This window comes from Podarcis raffonei, chromosome 6, assembly GCF_027172205.1.
Source record: "Podarcis raffonei isolate rPodRaf1 chromosome 6, rPodRaf1.pri, whole genome shotgun sequence".
Taxonomy (NCBI): Eukaryota; Metazoa; Chordata; class Lepidosauria; order Squamata; family Lacertidae; genus Podarcis; species Podarcis raffonei.
Genome location: NC_070607.1, coordinates 19,311,543 through 19,334,920, shown reverse-complemented (window position 1 = coordinate 19,334,920; position 23,378 = coordinate 19,311,543). Strand labels below are relative to the sequence as shown.

The window sequence follows — 23,378 nt, the reverse complement described above, 5'->3', positions numbered from 1 at the left end:
TGTGAATTTGATAGGCTTGCCTTTAGATGTCAGGTGAACCAAATTTCTCCCCCATCCCTACTGATGAGGCAATGGAGGGTGATGAGACAGGATTCCCATTCATGGGGAGGAGAGATTCCACATTGTCGCAATACAAAGGCAGAACCACTAACAGGAGGAGAAAATCACCTTGCCTCCATAGCACAATCGCCTAAGGACAGGTGCAGTGCCTTCTCCTACACCAGGGGTAGTGATCCTGGCTGTGGACCTGCAGGTGTTGCTGGACTCCAACTCCCATCAGTCCCAATCAGCACAGCCGATGGTCCTGGATGATAAGAGCCAAGAGTCCAGCAGCATCCCCTGGTCTACCAAATCTGGAAACTTCAAGGCTTCAGGAAGTGCTAGTTGGTATTATTCCATTAGGAGGACACAGAAGAAGAACCTTCCTTTTCCATGATACCCAGTCAGTATAGAAAGCCTACCACTGGTAAATATCACATTTTAAAATTAAAACAAAAACAAAACAAGGAGTATGCTAAGACAACAGCAGGAAAGCCATTTGCGCTTTCTGATACACCCTCAGGTCATTTTCCAAAACATAAATGAAAATGCTGGGGATGTTTCTTTTGTCCAAAGCAGCACTAAGTAGCTTTCGGGGCTAATTAGCTGCCTAGGTAAAAAAAAACACCAAAACCACCGTACAGTAATTTCCCCATGTGCTTGGAAATGCTTAGATAGGCTTTTTTCACCTTCCAGTGTAGTCTTAGAGAAGAGCAGTAAATCAGCAGGGTTATGGAAAGAGCTAACTTTCAACAGAAACCCATTAGACATACCCATGTGATGTATCTCACTGCTTTTACTGTAATACTTTCCAGACAGTGCTTTTTAGTTCCTGGTTCATTAGGTATTATATATCCAGTCCTTGGGCAAGAAACAGGCTGTGGGAAATGCCTTGCTTGCCCTGGCCCTGTTTCAGCTCCATGCGTGCACAGCGACAAAGGCTGGTTACAGGTTGTTCCAGCCAGATACTCAAAAACAGCACTAATCAGTTGTTTGGCAGGGGACAGGAGGGAGACTAAGTCGGCCTCCATCTCCCCATCCTAAATTCCATCAGTCTGATTGAAGTTATGTATGCACAGATCTGGCTGGGGTAGGGCTCTAGTTCAGTTGTAGAGCAACTGATTTGCGCACAGAAGGTCCCAGACTCAATCTCCTGGTAGGGCTGGGTATGTCTCATGCCTGACCATGGAGCAACCAGCAACCATGGAGATTTGCTGCCACCCAGGTAGATGGTGGAACAGTGCCCTGGCCCCGCATAATGCAGATTCCTATGTTCTGTTTGGGCTGGGGAATTGCACACAAAACGTGTACATGTGCGCACCTGATTCCTGTTTCTTCATTACATTTCTCTTTAATTATCCTTTTCAGTTACAATCAGAAGCTTGTGTTTTCTGACCATGTAGTTTTATTAGAGTTTAAAAAGAAAAATACAAGTATTATTGTCAAATATCTTTGGGTCCAAACTAAAACATTATTTCAGACATCCAAGCCAATCCATCACCATGGAAGAATAATATATTTGGGGAAACTGGTAGGGACATCGAACCTGGGACTTTTTGTATAGCAAAGCATGTGCTCTATCCCTGAGCCACAGCCCTTTCCCTTGCACCAGTGGGTGGTGATTGCAGGTCAAATCACTAGCTGGGAAGCTTTTTAAAAAGTTTTCAATCTGTATTGGCTCTCCACTGGCTTTTGAAGATGCACCTGTTTACAAACAGGTGTGCACCCCGACATGCACAAACCTCAGAACCACTACATTTGCAGTAGCTCTGGAACTCAGTCTTTCATTCAGAAATTAGTTTTGGGAATAGACTTGCCAATGGACTTGAGATTTTAGAAGTCTGCAGAGGAAATGAATGGAAAAGGCAGCAAAAAGGCAAGAAGCGAGTTTACATGGTGCTGTAGCACTAAGATGAATTTAAAACAAATGTTGTGGTTCGAGGACCCGACCCCCGCGATGTGGAAAGAATACACACGGACACGTTATATAAGGTTAATGGGCAATGAAAGGCCACAACTTTATTGATTACAGCAGTGAAAAGGTATTGGCTTAGGCATTGGATCTCTTAAGCAAGTGGGTTTATTCACCAGTAGGTGGAGCCTGTTGATGCTAATCCAACTATAGGCTCACCCCTGATGTCACCGAGGGTCGTGCCATGGCCTCCCGCCAAGCAGGCATCGGACAGAATACACAACCGCCAGATTCCTTTAACGGAATACCCCTAAATTGAAGGCATAGGTGATGGCCACACCTAGCTCTTCGACACACCACAACACATTATTCCAATGCCTAACCTACCCACCAATACCACAAAAGTTGTGACGATTGCTACGAGGTAGGCGAAAAAACCAAAAAGCCTAATGCCAAATGGAAAAACTCCTACCAGGCCCCCTAGACAACCAGGGCGACCAACCTAAGGTCCATAGCAAGGCCAATGACCTAAGCCCTAACTCAAAGGGAGTGGAGAGTGGGTGACTCGCGGCGAGACGACGAAGAATGAGGCTGGGCAGAGGTTGGCGCCGCAGCCGAAGGCTGCTGAACACGCCCCCTCTCAGGCACCTGGTTGGATGCCTGCCGAGGGGCGTGGGCGCCAGCCAGGTGAGATGGAGGCAGGGGGCTAATGCCCCCTGCTAGGGGCGGTGCTCGGCTCCCGCCCACAACCACTCCCCTCACTTGCAGGGAGGAGAGTCTTTAACTAACATCTAGCTATGCCATCCCGTTTGAGTCTCCATAAAAAAACACACCTGTATTTTCAACAGAGAAAATACAGTGGTCCAGTGACCACTTTCCACACTTTCCATTGAAGAAGGTATGGATGGGGGTGGAGGCAGCTCAGAGCTCAGATTAGAACATTCAACAGAGTACAAGAGCTGAATGCAGTTGCCGAACCACAGAACTGGGAGGACGGGAGTGGGGAGGTTGCAGTCCTGTGCACAGCCTGACAAAGCAAGGGTTTCAGCAGGCTAAAGAGGGAACTGAAAAGCATAAGGCTGCATATCTTTTGGAAGTCCCCCCCCACCACCACCACCAAAGTACAATACAGTTGATTTGCTCTTCCTACAGAAAGCCTTGCAATGGGGCATTCTGGGTGTGGGGATTCTGTGCATCCTAAGCCGGCCCCACTGCCATCAGTTGATGAAATTGGGCACGATGTGCAGAATGTGTCCTGCAATAGGGTTTCTCATGTCAACATAAGCAGGAGGAGTATTACATCCTCTACCAGTGTTTTTTTCTAAAATAAAGAAATAAATGTTTAGGGCTACTCTCATTTTCCTACTCGTATTGAAATGCTGCCACTCAATGAGGCCAAACTTAGATTCACAAAATCTTTAGGGGTATGCGTACCCCTGCGTCCCTCCAGAAAAAAGCACTGTCATAAGAAAATGCTATAGGGTTCCTTAGCGTCTCTCTTTTCACTCTCTGAATTAGAAAACATTTAGGATGAGAGCTACTAACATGCCCACTCATGTCACCCTCTTTCCCCGTGAAACAATGGGGTGGCTCTAACGAACTTGAATTGCCTCACAGCAGTACCGTTTCTAGGGATGTGGTCCATAGCCCTTTTGTTGTTGTTGTGCGTTTTGCATGCATTGGGTTGAGTTCAGCTAGCAGTTTCCTTAACAGCATCTCTAAAAGGCTGCTGCGCTGAGGTCACTTCCTGCTTATTGAAGACAATAATGGTGCAGCCCTGAGAATGTCTCCAGCCAAAAACCAATTCTGCCCAAACATAAACTTCTTCATCAAAAGAATGCAAGCTGAATATAAACATTAACTCATATAATAGCTATTTGCTGAACATTTGACAGGTCAACAGATTTAGCTGAAATAGCAATAATTCTCCACACATCTTCAAATCTGCATCATATGTTTCTTTTGCATGATAGAATTGCAATAGTCATATTTTGAGCTTCCTTGATGCTGCCATTTGTTCTGATCTGATAGGAAGATGAGTGCATTCATTTCCTTTGGGGGTGGAGGGTGGGAAAGAAAGCCTGATGAAGAAGTTGGATTAAATTGTGTTCTGTACTACCAATCATCTGTTCAGGGGGAAGGAAAGAGAGAGAAGAGGGCTCCTCCTGAACAGATGATCAGTAATATGTAGTCTCTGCTCCTCGAGCAGGGTTTTTTTAACCCAGGGAAATGTCCGCACTAAACTGATTTGCAAATGCTTTGTTTTGCTATTGGAAGGGGGAAATTGCATCCTGTATCTATACACATGTGTATAGATATATTTCTTATTGCACTAAATAAGGCCAAGTTTATCCTGGCCATGACTGTATAGAAGGAGAAAACAGACTTTGGAAATCCATTTAACAGTCTTGTGCAAACTCAACCAGGAAATTTGAGGTACAGCAGTCTCGTCTCAACTTAAAAAGGAGCTCTCTGTATATTTTCTCCCACACACCATGAAAAAAAGAAAACAAGTGTCTTTCCAAGCCAAATCAGGACAACTGTTAACCCAAAAAAGAAAAAAGAAAATCCTCACAAAAGGAAATTAATGTGCATGGGAAACTGCACACAGGACACTGTGTGATGCCTTAAGTTTGTTGTGTGCTGATTTTCACGTCTCCATCCTGTTTCCTACAGTATTATTTCTGCTAGGTTGCTCCTGTGTCTTCGCCTACTCACTCTTTCCCAGAATCTGATTCCAGTTCCCACTGTCTAGAAAATGGGATTGCCAAGATATTTGTTAAATCATCCGAACCTAAACATGAAGTCAGGATGAGAATATTTGCTTTGGGGATAATAATGAGGAAAGCAGTTGTACTCCTGTGTGGTTGATTTACAGAACAGATGAAGGCATTACGATTTATAAAAACCAAACTAGGTACCTCTCTTCTAGAAATAAGAGATTGTTTCATTAGCAAAACAGTGGAGATCTTGCAGTCCAGAAGTGAGGGGAAAGTATGTTTTAAGTAACCCATTACTTTTTGGTTTAATGTTGCTGCTTTAACTTTTTGTAAACCCGAATGTGTGCCCTGAAGTAAAGCGGCAGATCACAATGTAGAGATTGTGGGATTGTCAATATTAAGGCCATTCTCTGTTGTTTTTAGACACATCTGTTTGCTTTTTAAACAGTTTATTTTACTCTTTTACTGTTGTGTATTTTATTATTTATGCTCTGTATCCGACTCTGGGATAAAAGGCAGAATACATATATTGTTTAATGACTTAAGCTAGAGAGGCATGTGTGCTCTCGCAAGTCTGTGTAGCACACTCTGCTGAAATTAACGTGAAAGATGTTGCAACCAATAAACTTCTGAGCATGCATTGGAGCTTGTGACCTAGAAGAGATAAGAGGATAATAATTATTTATATACTGTACTGCCCATTTGAAGTTGCTCGTTAGAGAAAATTCCTCCGGGAAGCAAGATTAGATCAGCCGGACCCAATGGAATCTCTGTGGATAATTTTGTTCTGTTTGCAATCTCTGCACTTCCTCAGGCAGGTTGGTTAGCAGTAGCCCCCATGCATGCGCTTGTTCTGAAATTAGCATGGATCACCAGCATCCCATCTCTGTAGGATTGCCGTGCACACGTGCATTATTAGTTGGAGAGCTTTATTTCAACAGTGCACTCCATTTTCAGAGAGCAAGTAAACGTATTTCAAGTGCCACCAGAATAATCTTTTGGGTCAATAATAGGCTCCCCGGCAGTAGGAAACGATGAACATGCATACTGATTTGCTGATCCTACTTGATCAGTGCATATTCATGTCAAGCACTTTCACATCTGGTGCACAACTGCCAGCTTCCTTCAGAATTCAGGTTTTTTTAAAAATTAATGGTGGTAACAACATAAAGAGTTAATGTGACTAAATTGTACTGCTCTTCTACACATTTTATTTATTGCTTAACAATAAAACAACAACAACAACAACAAAACAACTAATAATAATAATAATAATAATAATAATAATAATAATATGCCAATCTGTACAGCTCCCAATAAAAGATTAAAAGCACAATGAAACATTAATGAAACATTAAGGCACAGGTCAAATCTGTATCCAGGGCAGCTGTTTACCAGCTCCATCTGGTACGTAGGCTGAGACCCTATCTGCCTGCGGACTGTCTCGCCAGAGTGGTGCATGCTCTGGTTATCTCCCGCTTGGATTACTGCAATGCGCTCTACGTGGGGCTACCTTTGAAGGTGACTCGGAAACTACAACTAATCCAGAATGCAGCAGCTAGACTGGTGACTGGGGGCGGCCGCCGAGACCATGTAACACCGGTCTTGAAAGACCTACATTGGCTCCCAGTACGTTTCCGAGCACAATTCAAAGTGTTGGTGCTGACCTTTAAAGCCCTAAACGGCCTCGGTCCAGTATACCTGAAGGAGCGTCTCCACCCCCATCATTCTGCCCGGACGCTGAGGTCCAGCGCCGAGGGCCTTCTGGCGGTTCCCTCATTGCGAGAAGCAAAGCTACAGGGAACCAGGCAGAGGGCCTTCTCGGTAGTGGCGCCCGCCCTGTGGAACGCCCTTCCAGCAGATGTCAAAGAGATAAACAACTACCTGACATTCAGAAGACATCTTCAGGGAAGTTTTTAACGTGTGATATTTTACTGTATTTTTGGTTTCTATGGAAGCCGCCCAGAGTGGCTGGGGAGGCCCAGCCAGATGGGCGGGGTATAAATAAATTATTATTATTATTATTATTATTATTATTATTATTATTATTATTAAAAACTTCCCTGTACAGAGCTGCCTTCAGATGCCTTATAAAAGTCAAATTGTTATTTATCTCCTTAACATCTGATGGGAAGCATTCCATAGGGTGGATGCCACTATCGAGAAGACCCTCTGCTTCCCTGTAGCTTCGTTTCTCACAAGGGGGAACTGCCAGAAGGCCCTCGGAGCTGAACCTCAGTGTCCAGGCTGGACGATGGGGGTGGAGAAGTTCCTTCAGATCTACAGGGCTGAGGCCGTTTAGGGCTTTAAAGGGCAGCTCCAATACTTTGAATTGTGCTTGGAAATGTACTGGGATCATGGAATTCACCCAGTGCAATACAGTGGTATTTCATATTGAAAAGCACCATCTTCCTACCTATGGTCTTCCCTGCAGAATATTACATATTATATGCGGATAACAAAATTTCTTACAAAAGATTTTATTTGGAAAATCCTACACTGTTTGCAAATTAGGAAATGGCAGGTGTAATAATTTGGTCCTTTGGTTGCTGATATAACAAGTTGCATTTATTTTCTCAGATTGCAGCAATATGATGAACGTGCAGTGCAAGAGAATCTTCAAGACAGCATGAAGTTGAAACCAGGAAAAATGGCAAATATGAAATAAGGAAAATGTGAGGTACGTCTCTACCTGCCACTAAAGGTGAGGTTGGTGTAGACTGATGTCAGCTGATTGATAAACAAATGGGCTTGCAAAACACTTTCCATTCTCTTTTACTTTTCTACCTATTCCTACGTTTGCCTATGGCCATTCACTTTGTCAAAACCTTGGCAATATCTGATACCTGGATTTTTCATCGGCATTTTTGAAAACTGAACGCAGCAACCAACGACAAACCAATCCTATTTGTAGAATAGAATAGACACAATTCTTGAAAAAGTGATGTGTAACTGAGTGAATGGAAATTTTGAAACCAGTTGTAGTAGTGCAGATGTTAATGTTGTTGGGTTTCTTGTGTGCAAGAATATAAATATAAGAAAAGCACTGCTGGATCAGGCCAGTGGCCCTTTGAGTCCAGCATCTTGTTCTCATGGAAACCAACTGGATGCCCATGGGAAGTACAGAAACAGGACATGAGCTCAACATCACTCTCCTCACCTGTGATCCCAGCAACTGGTAGCGTCTTACACATTGTAATAGAAACAAACAAACAAACAAAAAGAGTTCAAATGCATGGTTTCTGAACTGATCAAAATAATATTTAGGAGCAACCCAGTTTCAGCCTTGCTGGGCAGCAGTGGCCTTTTCCCAAAATGGCTGCTTCAGTGATGGAAACTGCAAAAATGCAATATATAATATTCCCAAAAGAGCCCCAGGGCGGCAAACAACAAACTAGCAAAACAATACATTTTATAATAATATAAAGGCATTAGGAGCATCTAAAAACATGTAAAATTTATAAATGAAGTTATTCCAATGTAATACCAGCCTTTCAGATGTAATAAGATGTAGAATAATAACATATGTTCTTTTGGTGCTTTATGCTTTGAGGGTGTATTCGCATGAGTGCACTGCATACCAAAATTTCATCAGTGACATTGACATGTACATGACCACAGATGTCTTCATTGCAATTCATTCTTCTGACGCGGACATTTTCCAGAGCGGTCTGTTTTACATCCACAGTAATCACTTCATAGCAAAAATCCTAAACCTGTGAAAGAGTAATCCAATGTGGTTTCCATCCCATTGCTCCAATTATAACCCCTGTGCTGACAGAGGTTGCAAGTAACCACTTCTTCACCCCCATACACATAGCTGTCAACGTTTCCCTTTTTTTAATGGAAATTCCCTTATTTCAAATAGGATTCCTCGCAAGAAAAGGGAAAAGTTGACAGCCATGCCCATACATGAATAGCCTAGTAGACGGCAATGCATGATATGTTATTGTAACATTTCTTTTATTGATTGAATGTATTTGATGGAAGTACCATGTGAAAAGCAGCACTTGCATCTCTTCATTTGGTGATATATATTCACCACAGTTGTACATCAGTGCAACCTACCTAAAAACATGTATTGAACTCCATGAGTTTCAACACTGAAAATATGAGTGTGTCTGAAATCCTGAAGACTGACTACATGTCCCATGCTGTGAGGTCCTGCTTCCTGCAAATGATGACGTGGCGTCTCAAGCTATGGATTCATGAAAGAGAATCAATGCCTTCATCATCTTCTCACCAAGTTTCATAGCAATATCACAAACATCTCTCTGTGTAAAGTGCTTTGCCAGACCAAAGCCACAGCTTAAAAGAAATCTACAAAAAGAATAAAATGGCGAGGGCTTCAGTGTAAGATTCAAGAGTCCTGATCTGTTTTCTCAAGCAGTTATCAGTGAAAGCATCTTACATGAGGAACGTTATTCTTGATTGCATTTCTTCATGCTTGTATGGGGTGACAGTACTAATGTCAAAATGATGGATGGTGGAAATTGCTGGCTAATCAAGGTTATTTTGTAGATACGCCTTGAGATAATCTCTACAAGAACTTTGAACAATTCAGTCTTGTTTTCAAAATCCATAGCAGTTGATGGACAGAGATGTCTCATACTCGCATCACATTCCATGCAACATCTATTGACTAGTATGCATGACTAGAAAACCAGTTCAGCATACCCGTGACACTTAAGAGCAGTCTCAGTGTTGAGTATACTTACCTATCCAGGACCATCAATAGCTACTGCATTAACACCAGGGCAAGTGTTATCCGTGTTTGAAAAACAAAGACACTGTACCATCAGCGTAAACCTGAGTTCTCCAAATACTAAAATAGGTGATGATCTCTGCTGTCTTTATGTGACAAATTACTGGTAATTGCGTATTATTTCCATGACTTGGCAATGACTGCTGGGGCTCAACAGGGTAAATGGGATATGGGAGTGCTCTGCAAAACGTAAGTATAGCAGGCAGCCAAGGTAGTTCACTGATGATCTTTCAGTGTATGGCCAGTGACACCCATATATATATAACCCCTTTAACAGGGGGACCCTGGAATCGCCGCCGCTGGGGGGTGAGTCTCCACTTCACGCCCCCCCCCATATGGGGAAGAAAAGACTGAAGGATTCCACCCAAGGCCATAACCAACAAAGTTGTGAGGAATTGCTACGAGGAAGACAAAAGCTGCCAATGCAGGAAAATTTCTTTCTGGTCCTTCAACAGCAGCCAGTCAAAGACTGTAGCAGCACCCGCTAAACAGGAAGAAAAAGTTAACCTGCAAACAAGAAACATTAAACAAAGGGAGGGGTAGGCAGGAGGGATCTCCAGAGCCGACTGCCTGGCTATTGTCGGCTCCACCCCCTATTTATAAATGGGGCTGGCCCCACCTCCCAGCAAGAAACTTGGTTACTGAGGCTGGGTGTGAACCTCCATAAATTAACACTGAGAGGCAAACCAGCCCCAGTTTGCCAGTAAGCTCCCTGGGAACTGTAGCACCATGCGCAATCCCGCAAAGGGCACCCACAATGTAAAGTGTGAGTGCTCATTATATCAATCGGTTTGTGGTTTCTTATTTTGGTACAAGTTTTCATTGTTAGATAAACCACCACTTGCCTCTACTGATGCAACTTCAGATGCGATGCTGCTGTGCTTTCTCTGCATTGCACAGTTGAATCATAGGCACTGCCTATTCAAAATGATGAATGCTGAACACCAAGAAGCATCGTCTGTGATACTACTCACGCCTTACAAAGCCATCTCTATGAGAGCTGTGAATACAGTGTATTTCCACAGTCTGGTATAAATCATCTTTCCCCAACTTGGTGGTGCTTTGTGCTGCAGCTGAAACTCCCATCAGCCCCAACCACCAACGTCAGGAAAGATGGAAGTTGACTTAAAACTAAGATCTTAACAAAAAATTTGGCCGAAGATGTAAATAACCAGCTAGAACTAAAAACAGGTATTAAAGTGGTGAAAAGGGTAAAATACCTGGGAATATGGATCTCCCCGAAAAATATAAATTTAGTGGAGGATAACTACACTAAGGTCTGGAGAGAAATTAAGAAAGACTTAGATATCTGGAATAGGTTAAAATTGTCCTGGACAGGAAGGATGGCCGCGATTAAGATGAGCATTCTTCCGAGACTACTGTTTTTATTCCAGAATATCCCGGTAATTAGAGGTACGGCATGTTTTAAGAATTGGCAAAGAACTTTAGCTAAATTTATATGGCAAGGGAAAAGGGCAAGAATTAAATTCAAACTCCTCACAGATCTAAGAGAAAGAGGGGGTTTTGCAGTTCCGCACTTAAAACTTTATTATGAGGCCGCTTGCCTTTGTTGGATAAAAGAATGGGCCATTTTAAAAAACACGGATTTGTTGGATCTAGAGGGATTTAACATTAGATTCGGCTGGCATGCTTATTTGTGGCATGATAAAGGAAAGATCCACAGAGGCTTCTCTAATCATATCATTAGAGGCTCGTTATTAGAAGTTTGGAACAGGAACAAAAAGCTGATTGAAAGAGACACCCCTTGGTGGCTTTCACCAATTGATATCTTAACAACAAAAAAGTTAAATCTGGAATGTGAAAGATGGACATACGAAGATCTCCTAGTTAAATCAGAAAGAGGGTGGAAAATTAGACCGTACGAAGAGCTAAAGGATAAATTAACTGGATGGATACAATTTCACCAAATTAATGCGTTATGGTACGATCATAAAAAAATAGGAATGAGTGAAAAAAAGTCCAGGTACCAGGTGGAAATCTTAGAAAGTAATACTAAACTTTTATCCAAAATGTATAACCAACTGTTAGACTGGGATACTAAAGATGAAGAGGTGAAAGGAGTCATGGTCAAATGGGCCAGAGACCTTGGATATAATCTGGAGTTTGACAGATGGGTAAAACTTTGGAAGAAAGGTATGAAGTTCACAGCATGTGCTGCTCTCCAAGAAAATATGGAGAAAATGATGTATCGTTGGTACATCACCCCGGCAAAACTGGGGAAGATGTATAAGACCGGAGACAGCACATGCTGGAAATGTAAAACTAAAGAGGGTAATTTCTTTCACATGTGGTGGACCTGTGACGAAGTGAAAAGATTTTGGGGACAAATTTACGATGAATTAAAAAGAATACTGAAATACACCTTCCCCAAAAAACCTGAAGCGTTCCTTTTAGGTATGATCGGAGAGGAGATCAAAAATGAAGACCAAACATTCTTTCAATATGCAATGGTGGCCGCCAGGATTTTGTTAGCGCAAAACTGGAAAACTTCCAATATCCCCACCATTAGAGAATGGCAAATGAAATTATATGAGTATATAGAATTAGCTAGAATGTCACAAAAAATTAGGCATCAAAAAATCGTTAAGTTTACGAATGACTGGAGTAAATTTGTAAGTTACATTGAAATCAATCTAGGTATTACCAAAATCACAGTGGGCGGAATCTAAAACCTGCGATGTAAAGAGCTGATATAATACAATCTGCAGATAAGCTATGAGTTTATTTTGCCTAAACTGAGATGGAAGGAAGTCAATTGAGTGATGTTATGTTGGTTTGTTTGTTTTATGTTTATAGGTGCTGTTGTTGTTGTTGTTTGTTTGTTTGCTTGCTTTTTTCTTTTCAGTCTTTTTTCTTTTTTGTATTGTTTGATGTTGTTTCCAAAATATCAATAAAAAGATTAGTAAAAAATAAAAAATAAAAAAGAGTAAAAAAAAAAGGAAGTTGACTTCCAATTATATTTGGAACACACCTGCTTAGAGGAGGCTAGTATAAATGGATCACTAAAGGAGTTTTGGACAAGCATCACAACACACTGTTTTTTCAGTTTCTGCTAGATGCCGGGCTTCCTGTTCACACGCACATTTGAGATTGTTTCCCCAATATCACAGATTCCAAGAGCACATACCATCTTTGAGACTGTGCAGCAAACCAGGAATAATTGAAATTAGTTTATTCTTGTAATACATAGCATTGTAGTTGCTTATCCTGTCCACACCTTGTTCTTTGAATTGGACTCTCCCCCCCCCCAAGAAAGTGCCATTTCTGTGTCCGTTGTTTGAGACGTATGACATCTCTATAGAATTTTGTAATGCAGTCAAGATGATAAATGGCATGATTTGCCACTAATTGCAACCTGATGGGAACTTTGATGTCCCTCAGCTAGGTGGGGAGTAAATTTGGTTCAGTTCTCATTTCCCAAAACAATATGCCGACCAAAGAGCAGCTACTTATTTGAAATTTACACTTTCTGAATTTTGTGGTTCAGTTCTTGAACAACACAATGCTGGAAAAAATGTTATATTAGAGGAGAAAGTGATATATAAAATACATGTGTTAGTGAAGATAACATATAAAGTGCATTAAATCAGGGGAAATTGTTTTCCAAAATGTGAATATCAGGCAAAACAACATGCATAAGTGTACATATTAGGAGAAAAGTGTACTAAAATGCTGATGATTTTCATGAGGGCTTTAAAGAAAATCACAAGCTAATGCAGTGAACTGTACTTAAGGTTGGCAAAATGAGAAAACGAGAGAAATTGAAAATGGCATATTTGTCCATCCGTACCCTCAACTCTGTCATAACCTTTTGGACTTGATCGTTAAGATTGAACCTCGGTGCTTTTGTCAGTTTAACTTTGTCCCCTTACGTCAGAAAAAAGGAACCTTGAAGATTGACTAACATTGCCTACTAATTAAAAACACTAATTTAATCACAAACTGAAATTGTAAATAAATTAATAATAATTAAGAAACCAAGCACTTTGAAATGAATAATATAAAACCAATGCAATAAATATCAGCAAAGCTGTTATAAATTAGAATTGATTCTATGCCAATTTGTCATCAGCAGGCAGAATGCTACATTTGAGCCAAATCCCAGTACTTCTACTGGTTGCAAATTAACTTCCATCTTTGATGTGCAGCAGACAGTTGCTTTGGGTGCTGTTTCTTGTGCAAATCGGCTGTTTGAAGCACAGCATGGGCAGTTGCATTTATGAAGTTATACTTTGTTATTGCTTTCCCTCAGCCACAAAAGTATTAAGTTTAATAGCATATTTATATTAAAGTGTAGGAAGAAACCACCAACCCACCGACTCTAAAACCTGAAAGCACTGCATTTCCAATAGTCAGTTTAAGTACTGTGAATAACTGCCACAAACATATGGAGGGAAATTAATTTTAGGGTTGAGTTGAAATTTCTTGGAAAATAATATTCTCATAAATTATCTGATTAATTCCTTTGCCGGGGGTGGAGTGTCCCTGAATCCTCCCCTCTGACGTATGCTTTGGCCCAGGTCTTTAGTTGAGTCAGTAGAGTATGAGACCCTTAATCTCAGGCAAGACTTGCATTTTCTAAAGGAAGCTTCCTGCCCATTTCCCAATACCTGTAATAAGCTTAATTGACACTGTTTGTTAACCATGTTGGTGACTGGTGTTGGTATGGATGAGTTTTTGATGTGATAGTTCTTAGAAATTTTCTGCTGATTTTATTTTTTTGCTCCCACCCAAACTGTTGAAGAACATATTGCAGCCATGTGGCAGCCATTCACTTGCATGGGAAAGAATTGGGATGAAGATAATCCTACTTACTCTGCCTGATGATCCCAGCTTTGAAAAATAATTCTCCTGTTTTAAATACCCAGCATAGCTCTGGTCTGAGATTTATTTCATGGTCATACTAGAGTCTGACAGAATTTTGGACGGAGGAAAAATCTCCTGCCTTTCTAATAGTAGTAGTTAGTGTCACCCAATGTAATGGATTGGCACAAAGTTCAGCACAGACAAAATGAAGCAGTTATTCAAACAACATTTAATTAACATACAGAATTCATTACCACAAGTTATTATGGCCACTAGCTGAGATGCCTTTTATGAAGGAGTAGACAAATTTGTGAAGGATGGGCATTTAGTGAAATGGAACTACTAAGTTGTACACTAGTGTTGAATGCTTCATGCTGAGCAAGTGAACATCATTAGCTTTGATGGTCTGTTTTAGTCTAGTCACCATTAGAAGCAAAGTTCCAGGCTGATCACTGGGTGACCTTGGCCCAGACATTGTCTCTCAGCCTACCCTATCTCAGACGGTTCCTATGAGAATTAAATGGAGCGGGTGAACCATGTTTGCCACCTTGAGCACCTTGGAAGAAAGGTGGAATGCAAATGCAATCAGCCAGTCGATCAAAAACTATTCATCTAGCCATGCAACGAAGGAAGCTCAGCACTCACATTACCTCGTGGGCAATGTGCTCTGAATTTGCCACTTGAGTCAAGTTTGGGTTTTGTGAAATTGTAACTTAAGAGCTAAGCTTAAATTACTCTTGCCTCAGGGATGCCGTCTAAACCTTTCACAGTTACATTTGCAAGTTTTGACTGTGTGGAGTACAGCTATCACCTAGTATATTTCTCCATTCTTCTAGCAGCCAAGAGGAATGTGGTGCTGAGATTTCACATGGGGTGTAACCATCATAAGTGAGTAATTGCATATAAACAGGCAGCAGAGCGGGGAAGTGGAGAACTTGTCACAGCTATCCTATTTTGGGTAGCATTCCCATGGCAAGAACAATGTGTGGTCCAGCGCTCTGTTAACATAACTTATTAATCTTTCTACAAGTGAATACATAGAGGTGAGAAAGCAAAAAAAAAGAAAAAAAAGACGGGGTGTGAAACATCCCAAACTTACAGAAGTAATAATGAAATAGTTTCCCTCTCTGCAGAAGCTATCATGTTCAGTTACGAAGCAAAGTCTGCATGTGGAAACCCAATAGTGTCAGAGATAACAGTGCTAATTGGGAGTGTCCTCTGGGAATCAGCTTCACTGTGAAAGTCATTAATGTCAACAATCACCGCAATTAACTCTTGATAGAGCAAAGCCTTCATGATTATTTCTTTATAGCCAGAGAAACTATTAGATCTCTCCAAAACGGTAGGCCCAGTGCAGCCATTGCTAACCATCTTTATGTCTAATTTATTTCAACTTGAGTGATTCAATTACATGCGTGTCATTGCCCTTGAAATCAGCAAGTGCTTAACGTTGCCTGAGTCATGCCAATTATTTTTATGTATACAGTGCCATGCATTAATGTACCTGGTACGTTTCATGATAAGCAAAGGAGCCAGAAAAATCTCTCCTGATTTCTGGAAATTATGGTGTCATCAGTGTCCTGTTTTATTTGATTTCTTCTACAGGAACAAATAAACCTACCTAGATGGTTTGACAGACAATTTTACTCTCCCAAGGCAAATTCCCATACCTATTGGTGTGGCAAAATTGCCCCCCCTCAAAAAAAGTGATGTGTTGTGTCAGAAGAAGGACACTTAATTTTACTTCTCTAGATCAGTTTTTGCTCGAAAAGCCATGTGGAACATTCTTTTGCCTAAGACATTTCACCATCTGGGGCAAAAAAAGAACCCAAAACACAAGAATCAATTGGGATTTTCTGGATATATTTTATGCCAGTTGGATTTTTTTTTACCCCAACATATCATACCACTTGGGACAAAAGAAAGACCCCGAACCCAGGATTTGATTGATGGACTTATTATGTCTCAGGTGCTTTTTATGTACTTGGGGAGGGGGGAAATGACTGAAATCAGGAAACATAATGTTTACTACTGTGAGAGTGCCAGTATCATATAAAGGATTATGTTATAGGTCTACTTTTGTGACAGTTCTACAGTGAAAAGTACACCCAAGGTTGACAGCACCCCACCCCAATTCGTTGGAGAAAGGTTTTCATTATATATAATATGCATAGGATCTGCTTATTAAAGTAAACACAAAACATATATTTGAGTAAATTAATGGCCTTAAGTTCTTCTTGGCCTCCAGATAGATAGATGAATGAATGAACAACATTGTTTCATTTTAATTAACCATTTAAAAGATGTCGCTTGGCCTAGCAGTAAAGCAAATGTTCTCTGCAACACAGCACCCATATTTTCAATTTAGGTCAAGCCATCAAAGACGATGCAAAGGATTGAAGACGGAAGATGAGATGCTCTATTTCACATATTCGCCCTCTGGAAGAGCTGGCAAAAGCAGCCACTTAAATTAAGTACAGGTCATCAGACAAGATATTTAATCTATTCCTAAGACAGACAACTTCCACAGCCGAAATCCCCATGGCCTTTAAAGCAACACAATGAACTACTTCCTCGTGTACTCCTGTCAAGTCATGTTAGGTTCCTTCTTTTTTAGAAGTGATATTTCATGTACGCTTATGACCATATTGCTCAGAGCAAGGAAAAGTGTTTTGGTTTATTTATGACCTACTAACCTTAAATAAAGAACAAAAAAAAAAGTTTCAGCCAATCTGAATGTTCTCAGAAGCCCGGAGATATGAAATGAACATAAAATAAATCTGGCATTTGTAGTGCAGACCAGCAAAGGCACACATGGCCAATCCACAGGGTTTCTTTAAAAAGAAGAAGATGGAAACCAGATGATGGAAGAGGCAGGGGGAGAAGTCATTGTTACCCAGTGTGTAATGTGAAAGGCAGACCACAGAACTGAAAGTTTAGGAGAGAATAGGGATTTTTGAACTGCACTCAAGGTGAGAAATAACAGGAGAATGAATGGTAGTACTGAGCTTTCCAGTACTTTATTGGGGAGGCAAAATGGAAATGTGAAGCAGCCAGTTCTATTGTTTGAAGACTGAATGAAATGGAACCGACATAACTAAGGGACACATTTGCCTGTTTGATAGGAAGTAAGATACAGAATTAGGTGGTGGTGGGGAATAGAGTCACAGGAGGAAGACAGCAACTGAAAAATAAATACAGAAAGGAAAGGAATAATTGGAAGACGTTAAACATGACTGGTCCCAAACTATGAAGTCTGCTCTCTTTATTGGGACAATGGTGAACACATGCAGATTCATTCAAAAGGCTATAAGGCACAAAAGACTTGCAGTGATGTGAATACTGAATAAGTCTTTCTGAGCTGAAACTACTCAGAAGTCTCAAGCAACCAGAAAGAGGAAAAGCACGGTTTTATTTTATTTTGACTAGGAAAGGTATGTCTTAATCTACTCAGAACAGCAAAGAATGATCTCTGGTAACAATCCTACACGTTGCAGCAGGGCTGGAGATGGCTTCAACAAGAAGGCAATTTTCAGCAGCATTTCCCACGCCAACTATACCACCCCAGCTCAATGAGTAGAGTCAGATGACAGAACTGTTCACATGACACTGGTGGTTAATTTACAATAGCCCCCTAACCCATTTGATTCTCATAACAATCGTGTGATGTAGGTTAGGGTGAGAAACACTGGCACCAGTGACTTAATGGCTGAGTATTTGAACCTGGTCTGTGCTGAGCAGTCTACAGTTGTTTTATTCTTCCAGTTAGGCCGAGGTGTCTACTCAAGTTTTGGCTTAGAAATGGAATTAAAAGCAATAATCCAATGTAGCAGTATGGAAAGGACATATTAGGAGCAGTTCCTTTGCTGCTTGAATCGCTTTTTTGTGTGTAGTAGCATGCATTATTTTATTAAGAATGTTATTGTTGAAGCTATTTGGGCTTCAGCTTATACTGGTGGTGGTTATTTGTTTTAACTGGCCTTTGTTTTTCAGAAAACTGTTAATACCCCTGCCATTGTTAGTTTTTTTACTGCATTGTTTTTATAAAGTTGTAGGCTTGGGTGGGCTATGCCCCAAAAGATAGCACATAAATCACTTTATAAATTAAAAATAAATACGAACTAAGTCAGAAAGTCCAAAATTGAAATAATGCCCTGATGCATTAAAAACAGCTCTGCTTAAACTTCCCAACATTTGTAGGAAACTTTGCTCAAAACCTAGGCATGCTTGCTTGGGAGTAAGTCCCAATAAACTCAACAGGACTTACTCATAAATAACCAGGTGTGGGATTGGGCTGCTCCTCTTCTCCCAGGACCCATTGTGATCGAAAACTACTTGAGAAGCTAATCTTCATTACCCTATCCTTGCATACAACACCCAAGTATGATTAGTAAGACAGTCCCCTCCATATAAATAGTTCTTAACAGCAACAACAACATGAGAGGACAGGTTTACACCCTTAATGCGCTGACAATCCAAATATCAACACAATGAAGGAAACAGGGACGTATGAAGGCAGGGACCAGAAGGTAGAAAGTATTCAATTATGTTTCCCACAGTTATGGAATTCCTTCACTTAGAAACTCACCTCAGACCAAGCCTGGAGATTTGCTGAAAGATGTTATAAGATGCTTTCTATTATATATTTTTGTGATCAGGGACAAGTCTGTACTGAGACAGTTGGGGCCATATGAATCTCAAATTAATACTGATATATATTTAATGTTTAATATTGAAATTGTGCTGTCTATTTTATATGGGATATTTAAAGAATTATTGTTAAGTTTGGGAGAGCAAAAGATGCAATAAATTTCCTGAAACACCAGGATAGGAGTATGGGGAAGGGGGGAGAGATAACACAAATGGGAACTTGGAAGCTGAGGGACTGAGTTGTGCACAGGGATGTCCCCACTCCAAATCTCTGTCTCTGTCCTGACCTCATTCAGTAGCCTGAGGCAAGCTCAGTTCTCTAACTTGGGAAAAATAATAATGACCTGCCTTATACAGTTGTTGTAAGGGTCTATTAGATCATGTATGTTATGCTCTTAGAACAGCAAAGTGCTATATAAATGCTAGGCATTTTGGGATCTGAACAATGGACTAAAGCTATTACTATTCTGCACAATTTCCTTCCCAGTTTTGTTTTGTTTTGAAGAAAAGATAAACCGGGGGGACGTTTTGATCTGATGTTAGACTTTCTTCCCAGGATTTGAGAGCTGTATCGCCCACTATTCCTGTACCCACTGTCCCTGAAATTAGGGGTTAAATGGCTCACAGCAATTATTTGCTGAGAATTGTTTGATGGAACAATTTAACGGGATGGGCCAATGGTCAAGTGTTGGGGGACCACCAAATTAAAACTGAGTTTTCTATGGAACTGGAATCATTGTATTTTCTTAAAATTTCTCTTTCCCCCCTCCCCTACTTTCAGACATTTGCGGGTGGAGCCTGTGAAGTCTGTGGAATTCTGCTTCTTGTGGTTGCTTCAGTGAACATTCAACGCTGTCGGTGAGTTTGGGATTAAAGTGAAAACCATCGACCGTTGATTGTACCCTCCAGCTAACCATCCTCCTCTTTGCTTCATGCGTGCAGACCTTTCGCTGAAGACAGCCACAAAACCAGCGCACAAGATATTTGGGTTTCTCGGTGGGGGAGGGGAAGAGATGAGGGAGCCTATCTTCCCTTGCAGGGTTTCACAAACACAAAAGGTCACAATTAACATTCATTGCTGTCGGTGGGTTTAACTATGTGGACAAGCTCACTGAACAATGAATGCAACTGTGGCCCCACTTTTTACAATCGCAGTCAAGAGGAATACTGGCTTTGAAAGCAGCACCCAAGGTGGATCTCTTTGGCTGAAAACCTACACTTCTTAAATCAAGAGGCTCAGATAATTTCAAATTGCTTGCTTGTCTGTGTCGTGTGGGGCCAGGAAGACCTCCGAGGATGTCACTTCATTGAATTTCATGATTATGTCAAATAAAAGCCTTTGCTTTTTATCTACCGTTTATTACCTAGATTGAAGGTTCTTGACCTTGTTTTACCATGAATATTCTTTTAAAAAACAACACTGATTTGCTGTCCTAAAGGACCTTCAATGTAATTAAGGCTAGCAACACTCACAGCAAAACTCATTACTGCCCTTACCTAGGAAAAAGAAGGTCAAACAACAGAAGGAGAAACAGGACCCCACGGGAATGTACCATGTTTTAAGATCTGTGGTGGAAGGGGGGCGCAAATGAAAATTCAATGAACGAATGAACACAACTTTCTTTATTGTGCTGATTGGACCTAACGTAGGACCACAATGACCAATCAGGACACATGATGGGAGGGATTAGGGAGGAGCTTACCCCTCCTATGGAGGTTTTGCCTAAGCCCCTGAGAAAAAGCAGAAACATAGGAAGCCGCTTTATAACAAAATAGACACTAGTGGACGCGGGTGGCGCTGTGGGTAAAAGCCTCAGCACCTAGGGCTTGCCGATCGAAAGGTCGGCGGTTCGAATCCCTGAGGCGGGGTGCGCTCCCGTTGTTCGGTCCCAGCGCCTGCCAACCTAGCAGTTAGAAAGCACTCCCGGGTGCAAGTAGATAAATAGGGACCGCTTACTAGTGGGAAGGTAAACGGCGTTTCCATGTGCGGCTCTGGCTCGCCAGAGCAGCGATGTCACACTGGCCACGTGACCCGGAAGTGTCTCCAGACAGCACTGGCCCCCGGCCTCTTGAGTGAGATGGGCGCACAACCCTAGAGTCTGTCAAGACTGGCCCGTACGGGCAGGGGTACCTTTACCTTTTTTTACAGTATAGTTTGTTTCCTGGTCTTACCTGAAAATGCCAGGGATTCAACTTCAACTCTTTTACATTCAAATCTGTGCTTTACCATGAAGTTTTGGTCCTCTCCTAGATACACATTCATGCACAGGTTACATCAAAACAGAAGGAAGGAAGGAGTCTTTGTTTTCTTCCAGGAGGTTGTCTCATATCCCTAAACTACCTTAGAGGTGGAACGCAATCCACGTGTGCTACTGTGACAACAGCTCATTTAAATTTTGTCCTAGAACAAGAGTATTCTTGTGATTTTGTGTTTTAATTTGCATATGTTATGCTTCAGAAGCTTGTGCCTGGGTGTTTTATTTTTACATCAGATGAATATTTTTCTTTGTACATAATTTGTTTTAAGGGTACAGTTTCCTGACAGTAAGGTTTCTATACAATTGACACCAACACTCCCCTTTTCCAAAGTATTGTAAGCCACACCCTCCTCATAAAAAAGCATCACTAGGTATTTTTATTTAAAAAGAATTCAGGTAATATTTTCCAGATGGAAAGAGCGATCTGTTGCAGAAGGTGCTGTTCAAATAATTGTAACAACTTGATTTTGGAGCCTGTTATTATAAATTGCTTAACTCTGTTGCATTTTCAAGTGCTGTGAATTATTTTCATTATATATTACATTCTTTTCAAATATTTTTGATACTTATCGGAATGAAGAATGTCAGGTATTGAGAAGACAAATATCCTGCTGTTTAAGTGGAATTTTTAATGAATGCATCATTGATATTTAGCAGTAATTGGTTAATGCATCAGAACGACAGCTCCAGATGAAAACGAATTTCTTTTAGGATGAAAAGTGGTATATTAGTTGCCTGTTCTTTTATAATATTTGGTTGTCTAAGTATTTAAAATTATCGCTATTTCAAGTAATTCATTTTGGAGTTGTGCTGCTTTTCTCACAGTGTTGGAAAAGTTTTAATAAATATGCATTATTAAAGAAGCAAGAGAAAAGGCAAGCTGGCCACAGGCACACTGGCCAGAAGACCAATGTCTGTTGACAAGTTGTACATGCAAACTCTTCCCAACGAAAGGAAGATCTGGTTGCTGGCAGCTTGCTCCCTCGTTCCCTCTCAAAGAGAAGTCTGCTGCAACTACCAGTTGCCCTATGGCCTACGTAAGCAAGGAAGGAACAATCTGCTGTCATACACAATAACTATAAATCCCAGAACTTCTGGGGGTTATACCTCTTCCTTCAATCAATATCATGCATATATGAAAACAATTCTCAGAATCAATTCCATAAGACAATGCTTCTGAATATGCAAGTGGCATTTAGCTATAATGAGTTAACCATTGATAAACATGTCTTCCACTGTGGATTTGCACAAGCCTTTTTTTAAAGTCAGCTCAGATATCACCACAACTTTTGATTCCATAAGTTACTAAGTTCACTTTGTGAAGAAGCAATAATAATGATGATGATGATGATGATAATTTATTATTTATACCCCGCTCATCTGGCTGGGTTTTCCCAGCCACTCTGGGCGGCTTCCAACAGAATATTAAAATACAACAGTCTATTAAACATTAAAAGCTTCCCTAAACAGGGCTGCCTTCAGATGTCTTCTAAAAGTCTGGCAGTTGTTTTTCTCTTTAACATCTGGTGGAAGGACGTTCCACAGGGTGGGCGCCACTACCAAAAAGGCCCTCTGCCTGGTTCCCTGTAACTTGGCTTCTCGCAGCGAAGGAACTACCAGAAGGCCCTCGGCACTGGACCTCAGTGTCCGGGCAGAACGATGGGGGTGGAGACGCTCCTTCAGGTATACTGGACTGAGGCCGTTTAGGGCTTTAAAGGTCAGCACCAACACTTTGAATTTCGCTCGGAAACATACTGGGAGCCAGTGTAGGTCTTTAGTTCACACTCAGTCCCGAACCTGTTGCCAATCAACTTCATTAGCTGCTCCCATATTCTAGTAATATTTGAGGATGGAGAGTGTGGTGTGTGTGTTTTCTTTCATATATAAATTGCAACTATTCCAGCATCAAATCTCCAGCTTGTATCACTGTTTCATCCTTGTTATTTGCCACTTACAGCCACTGTTAATAAATTACACTGAACCTGAAGAAACCAAAATGAATGTATCAAGAGTACAAGAGTGTTTTTAATTAGGGGAATTTGCTTTGCAAAAATGTGTATGATGGAAATGTAAAAAACTGGTAAAAACGGAAATTGACAAATTCACCCATCCTTAGCGCATCCTATGTTACCAAGGGTCTACCTTCTCATTGCCTTAGGATTCCACCCCTGCCTTTATTTTATAGACCATTTTTAGTGAGATACAGG

The 23,378-nt window shown here is 41.0% G+C and overlaps 1 long non-coding RNA gene across 3 annotated transcripts in view; it reads left to right on the top strand.

Annotated features, from left to right (window-relative positions):
• The window catches only part of LOC128415385 (uncharacterized), a 99,558-nt gene extending 79,296 nt beyond the window's left edge, over positions 1–20,262 (top strand). Inside the window, exons 3-4 of one of the 3 annotated variants that reach the window (XR_008330927.1) lie at positions 7,252–7,351; positions 19,695–20,262. This is a non-coding gene — a long non-coding RNA (uncharacterized LOC128415385). Of the gene's footprint in view, positions 1–7,251; positions 7,890–19,694 lie in introns of those variants that run through there. The other 2 variants (XR_008330928.1, XR_008330926.1) reach the window with 2 other exon arrangements.
• Positions 20,263–23,378: the final 3,116 nt, after the last annotated feature.